The sequence below is a fragment of the Scleropages formosus genome, chromosome 16 (assembly GCF_900964775.1).
Source record: "Scleropages formosus chromosome 16, fSclFor1.1, whole genome shotgun sequence".
In the NCBI taxonomy this organism is placed as follows: Eukaryota; Metazoa; Chordata; class Actinopteri; order Osteoglossiformes; family Osteoglossidae; genus Scleropages; species Scleropages formosus.
Genome location: NC_041821.1, coordinates 15,302,885 through 15,310,599, shown reverse-complemented (window position 1 = coordinate 15,310,599; position 7,715 = coordinate 15,302,885).

The following is a 7,715-nucleotide window of genomic DNA, read 5'->3' as shown; positions in this document are numbered from 1 at the left end:
AACGAGAATTACATGCTTTCCATTTGTTGCAAATGTCAGGCCAAATATTGTGGTATAGCTAAGGGACTTAATGGTTCTTCATGCAATGGTAATCAATATGAATAACACAAAGTATTGTAATGACCCGCATTACTGCACGTCTAAGCGGGAAAATGTTTATTGTAAAGAGCTGCATTATGGGAAAAATGTGGAATGTAAGTGTACAACCACTGAGGGCACTTCTGGGGGAAATGAGGGGATGACCATATTTGCCAATGTGTTGAGAGATAGTCTGGGGGTGCTAAGCAGGCTGGGTAGGCTGACTTGAGGAAACGGTGTCCTTGGACCGAGAACATTATTTCCCTGTGCGCTGGTGTTCAAATAAAACATTTGCGATGAATGCTGCCTGTGCATTCTTCTTTGCCCCATCCAAACCTACGGCACTGCACACCGCAGTATTAAATTGGTATTACTAGGGAGGCAGAGGTGGGCAGGACTAAAGTGCAAAATAACAGGTTTAAAACACAAAAATAAGCCTTATCCACAAACCAACATGAGGACAGAGCTCGTTTCAACAACACAAGTACAAAACAACCAAAATCAATCAGATATTCCAAGAAAAGACAACAAAAACATGGCTATCATAACAACAACCCTGACCTACACCCAAGAGGCCCCCTACTGCCTGAAACATTACCCAAAAAGTTATCCATCTTTTCCAACCACCCGCCTTAATAATTAGAGGTCGACGGGGCTTCAATTGCTAGCAGCTGGTTATCATTAACTGTTTAGTTTCTGAGAAGCAAATGTACTGGTGGTATGTTATCCCATTCCAAAGTTGCTGACCTTTGGCAGACAGAGGGTAACATCTCTGAATGTTCACTTTTACATTTATTCATTTTAGCTGACACTTTTTCCCAAAGTGACTTACACTAAATTTACATTTATTCATTTAGCAGACTCTTTTCTCCAAAGCGATGTATATCTTGGAGAACAACGCAAAAAGTACATTACACCAACAACAGACAAGTAATTCTTGAGTGCAGTCAATTTGTCACAAACCGCTGAATAAAGCAGTATGCATTACATGAGTAGTTGCGTATACGGTTTTTTTTTTAATTATTAAACAGATAACAGACACGTTTATCAAGTACATAGAAGATCGAGGAAAAGTCCAAAAGAGATGAGTTCTGAGACCCTTGAATGTATTCGGTAGTACTAAATAAAAGAGAGATGTAATTTTGACTACATCAGAGCTAGAACTGAAAACCTTTGTGCTTTTCATTTTGGATCTCCTCTGCCTGGGACTACCAAGAGCCCAAAGGGGGAAGCGTGTAGCACCATATTTAGGGCTTAGGGCAACTGAGTCTTGTACATATTGGGGAGCAGAACTGTTGATGGTTTTTTGCAGGCTTTAACCAGCATCTTGAATTTGATGTGGGCAGCTATAGGAAGCCAATGCACAGAGACAAGGAGGGGGAATACATGAGAACCCTCTGGTAGGACAAGCACAACTCGTGGAGCAGCATTCTGTATCAAGTGGGGAGATTTGATGGCAGAGGTCAGAAGGCCAGACAGCAGAGAGTTGCAGGTGGTGATCAGATATCCAGGTAAAGATGTCCAGCAGGTAGGTGGCAAAGTGTGGGGAAACATCTGCAGCACCAGGGGAGATCAAGAGGAAGAGCTGGGTATTATTGGCATGGGAGGGGTAGGAGAATCCATGGGAGGCAATGATCAGGCCAAGGGAAGAGATGTAAATGGCAAGGAGTAGGGGACCCAGTACCGAGTCCTGTGGAACACCAGTTGAGAGAGGCTAAAGGAATGACCAGGAGCCACACAAGATTACTTGGAAAGATCCACCTGATAGGTAGCACTCAAAACCATATCAGTGTTGTTCCCATAGTTTCACAGTGAGTTAGACTCATCCCTCATAGTGCCTGGGTTGTTTGGGCATAGATTTGAATGAGGCTCAATCTGCATGGAGTTTGAATGTGCTCCCTGTGTTTATGTGAGTTTCTTCTAGACACTCTAGTTAACTCCCAAAGAACATGGGTTTCAGGTAAATTGACAATAGTGTGTGACTACCCTATGATGGACTGGCATGCTGTTCGGGGTGTACGCTTGACTAGTCCTTTTTGATCCTTGAATCCTGTGTTCCTGGGATAGACTCTGGGTTTACATAACCTTGAATTGGACCTTGCTCTTTGGACATATGGGATAATATTGTTCCTCCAATGCATTAGGTGACATAGGAGGATAGAAGTGAAAAAGTTCAAGTTTAATATTGAACAGCATCGGCCAACAAAATAACATTTTTGACCTTAAAGTCCCACTCTGTGTCCTATTTGGACTGAAGGCACAACAAAATTGGCAGCAAGGATGGCAGCAGTGACTGTTCTGTTTCTTTCCACGTTCCTGTTTTCACTTTCCCATCTACAGTGTCCTTTTAAGGTGGTCATATCCCAGAAAACAGGCTGTCCTACTTTACTACCTTGGAACTGAAGGTCAAAGAATCTTTTATACATTGCCTGACACAGGTACTACTTATTCCTCTGCTGTTAAGCCTCTAAAAGCACAATTGAGTCTGGTTGTAAATGTTTTAGTTGAGTGCCACAACTGATTCAACAATAATAAGATGATTGCAATTTTACTTGCAGTTTTCTGAGAATTGATTGCGAACTGTGAGGTTCAGGAAACAGTAGTGGAAGCAATGTTGGGCGATCAGCTTCTTGAAAATTCCTCTTGTCCATGAGTTTGAAAATGACTTCCTTTACAGCCCGACTTCATACTGAATAAAATTAAAGCACTTGCCTCTCAGATCAAGTCCACCATGGAGCAAGCACAGTCATTAGTCTTGCATCCAGTGCATGGAATCAAAATCAAACTGCAAAGGATAGAACTGAAAAAGTGACTCTGCAGCCTCCAAAGTTGCTCTATCAGCTTCTTTTCCTAAGAGAGTTTGCTCTTGTCTTCATTATAGTCCTTCTACTCATCTAACTCTGCTCAAACTGTCCTGCAGTTAAAATGAAATTTAAGATCTGTGACATTTTGCACGTACTTGTCGGTCTGTTGAAATTCAGTCAGTTAAGGAAATAGAAATACTAGAACAGACTGTTTTGTGAATAAATGGAACAACGAGGAAGGGCAAATGGGTTTGGGCTGTGCTGATAGAACCTTCTAAAGTGGCACAGTGCCCACCTGACTGGTGTCTAGATGATATAACCATCTATTGGAGAACTGCCCAGAACAGTGATTCCAACTTACAAGCAGCCTTTCAAAAATTACAAGACTTTGGCTTACATCTTAACAGGGACAAAAAAAGGATATTTTCACCATTTTTGGCCTTACCTTCTAGGAATGCACCATCAATGGACTCCGATAATGGGTACACTAGTGCTACTTTAAAAGCTCAACCACCCTCAGATGCAGCAAACTTTTGCTGTTTCTTGAGAATGATCTGTTGGTCATCTAAAAATGTTCTAAATTGCAAATAATGTGAAAGCAATGTATACTTCCTCAGAGTTGACACTACCAACTCATGAAACACTGCAGCCAGAATAGCATTGATCTATTCAAGAAGTTAACTGTCGAGAGCCCTGACTAGCCATTTTTGACCTCTGATCTTAGAGACTGCAGATGCATTCAAATGCTATTTCTATAATTTCATTTTTTATTATTATATTTATGTACAGCCTTGGGTTACAGCAGGATTTACTATGGATTTATTAAATTATGAAAATGGTACAACAACCATGACAACAGATTTGTCATAGACCAGTTAGCCTTAGCAAGTCTCTACCCTATAGCAAGACCATAGCCTTCTAAGTCTATCTGTGCCCGCATTTCACTTGCACTCTTCTACAAATAATTCCTTCATTCTTCAGTCATTTACATGTCCTCATTTGTTTCATTTAACACATCTGTTTAGCAGACTCTGTCCTCCACTTTCTCTCTCACAGTTTCATCAAGTCGATGACTGCTACCTCTTGCTCGACTTTCAGGCCCTCTCCATACCAGCCAGACCTCTGGACTACTCCACCAACTCTTCTTTCTCCCACACCCTTCACCCCTCCCATGGGGTTGTGTCATAGGTCTTTTCATCTTCACACAATACATGTAACTCACTCCTTCTGTTAACCATTTCCCAACTCAGGTTTGTGGTCATCCAGAGCCTATTGTGAAAGGGGGTTCTAGGATAGTGAGGGTACACCCTGCATGGGTATCCCCCCTAGAACACACACATGCTTACAGACTCACACAATAAGAGCAATTCGGCATCCCCAATCCAACTAATATGTGTCTTTCAGGTTAAATACAGTCAAAACTATTTATTTTTTTATTCTTAGACAAACTTTTTTTTTTCCATAGCATGAACTGACGAGCAGTGAGTGAATTAAAAAATAAAGTGTGGTTTGTCACTGTACTACAGTGTATATGAATTACTGAAAGTTATTATATAACAAACACCTTCTAAACCACTGCAGTTGCTTTCTGTTCAGTCCATTGTAGCACAGAAATTAATCTCATGTCTGTGTTTCATGAAAGGCTGAATAAGATTCAATAAACACTAAAGAAATAATGTTAACAAGAAAGGGTTACAGGAATCACACTGCTGCCACCTGCTGACTATGACTGTCAATCATAACTGAAATACTGTACTGTACTGTACTGTAGTGTTCAGAAGAAAAGGGAATCTTTCAGGCTTCTAACTGGAAAATGTTCCAAATGCTAAATACTCCATCACGACTCAGTATTTTTTCTTTCATTTATTTAGTCATAATAGTATAATTTCTTGTGAGATTATTCCATTTTTTGTATAGCGCATGTACCCTTTTAGATGCCCTTGAATTGCAAATATTAAAATGTTGTACACAGCTTTGCTTACTTTGACAATCCCTAGATGTTCAGCTTCAAAGCAGAACGACATTTCTATAATAAGTAGCGCATGTAAAATGCACTGAAGGAGTTTTTTTGTTTCTTTGTTTATTCCTGGAATTTTCGCTAATTTGAATAAAATCAAGAAGGCATACAAACAATTCTCAACAGCAGAATCCCAAAAGAAGAGGGTGTGGCGGCACAGTGGCACAGTGAGTTGGCCTGGGTCCTGCTTTCCTGTGGGTCTGGGGTTCAAGTCCTGCTTCGGGTGCCTTGCAATAGACTGGCTTCCTCTCCTGGGTACGTCCCGTCCCCTCCAGCCTTTTGCCCTGTGTTGCCGGGTTAGGCTCCGCTTCGCCGCAACCCCGTATGGGACAAGCAGTTTCAGATAATGTGTGTGTAAGAATCCCAAAAGATTTCATAGCTGTTCACTTTGTACAGGTTTAACAGTTGTCATAAAGGTTTATTCACCCTTTTATTAATCTCAAGATCATCTAAAAATGGTTTTATTTAGCTGTTTTGGCATTTGGTACTGGGAACCTCACTTATTTAAAAGGTGGAATATTCCAGGTACATGGCCAGAGTTTTCTTTATATGAAAGAGTGTTGTTTGCATGTGTAGACACTCACCGTCATACTAGAGAGCTTTTTTGGTTATGTGGACAGCTCCAGATATTGGCTCTAAAATTAAAGAAATTAAATGTTTCTGTAGTTCAGAAAATAGAATACAATTTATTCATATGGAGCATTCTATCCTGAAGACAAACTCTGAGCACTTTGACAGATCACACGTAAACAAGAAAATGAAACCAAATGACAAATGACTGACTAACATGTATAAACACAATTTTCTGAGATCAAAAAAGAAAACATGTATCTATACACACACACACACACATTTTCAGAACCGCTTGTCCCATACGGGGTGATGGGGAACCAGAGCCTACCCGGTAACACAGGGCGTAAGGCCGGAGGGGGAGGGGACACACCCAGGACGGGACGCCAGTCCGTCGCAAGGCACCCCAAGCGGGACTCGAACCCCAAACCTACCGGAGAGCAGGACTGCGGTCCAACCCACTGCGCCACCGCACCCCCCATATATCTATAAATATATGAAATAATACAGTCAATAGAGAGTGATTATGAAACGTTGATGAAGTGAGCAGCTGGTAACAGAGCAGTGGAAAACGAAAAACACCAGACTGGCTTTAAACTGTAGAAAATAAACACATGGGGGGTTGGGGTCACGGTCAGTCGGAACAGAAATTTGGACTGACTTAGGCAAGGCTTGCAATCCACCCCTTCCCTGGGCAACATTCCACTTAAAAACTATTCAAGTTACACGTTCCTCCAGCGCAGGTGTTCCCTTCCATCCAGTCAGTAATTTGCTGTGCAGCTTCTGCTGCGGAAAATGTTTTTTGCCATTTTACAGACAACAGCGACACAAAAGGGCCGACAGAGAGTATCTAGTTATATCAGTCACATGAGCATATGTCAAAAACACACCAATAAAAGCACAAAACAAGACTCCTAGAACAGATTCCTAAAAGCACATGGGTCAGTTATGAAGCTCTGAAAAATGATATTGGAAAAACTGATAAGTGGATACATTTACAAAATACTCCCCATGTCACAGCCTTCGAGGACTAGAGATAAAGGCATGAAGCAACTTTTCTGCAGCCTACATAGTGTAGCAACGTGAGAGTCAGATGATGAAACACTCAGGTTCAGAGTGCTTTGAATGTATTCCTTAGTATTACCTTAGGAGGTAAAAACCAATATGATTAATGAACAGTTTACAGCGACATTGCCCATCCACCGGGGTATTTCCATTGTTCATGTGTGCAGATAAAAGTAAAAATTCGAACGAAGAAGGGCTCGTGAGGTCAGACAAGTATGTAGAGCTCAGAATCCTCATGAAATTTTCAATCCGAAGCTGATTAAGAATAATTCCAAAAAACCCTCCATCCCGAAACAATGACTTAATTTCTAGATTAATTCAACCAAAAAATCTCTCCGAATGGCAAGGGTGACACCTTGCTGTTCTACAAAAGGCTGAATGTGGCTGAATATGAAGGAAGGTGAAGATGAGTCATTCTTGGACAGTGTCGAACCAGGAGTTTAATGATTTATTATGCATAAAACCTAAAGTCCCGAGTTACTTTACTTCTGTGGTACTTCATACATTGGTTACAATCCCTGCTTGCCACAAATATCCAGACTGCTACAATATCGTACATTTACAAATTTCCTCTTGCTCAAGTAAATAACAGGAAGAACTCACAGCCATACATCATGACATTTGGAATTTAAGTTGGACCTTTTTTCTACATCTCAGATACTTTACTGATTTGGATTTTACATTTAGCTGATGCTTTTCTCAAAAGTGATTTACAATGTTAAGGTTACAGTTATTACAAGTCACACACATTGACTGAAATCCCTTGTCCCAAGCAGGGTTGCGGTGACCTGAAGCCTAACCCGGCAACACAGGGTATAAGGCTGGAGGGGGAGGGGACACACCCAGGAGGGGACACCAGTCCATTGCAAGGCACCCCAAGCAGGACTCAAACCCCAGACCCACGGGAGAGCAGGACCCGGCCAAACCCACTGCACCACCACTCCCCACAGTTTCCAAGTCTTTACCCATTTATACAGCTGGGTAATTTTACTGGAGCAATTTAGGGTAAGTACCTTGTTCAAGGGTACTGTAGCCAGAGGTGGGGATTGGATTGGATTTTTATTTATTTAGAAATCTATTTTTAAAAAAATAACAAAATTAGAAAATAATGGTTATTTCGTAATATACTTTATTTAGGCCACTTCTTACAAAATATATAGCAGCAAACAGGACACATTTGT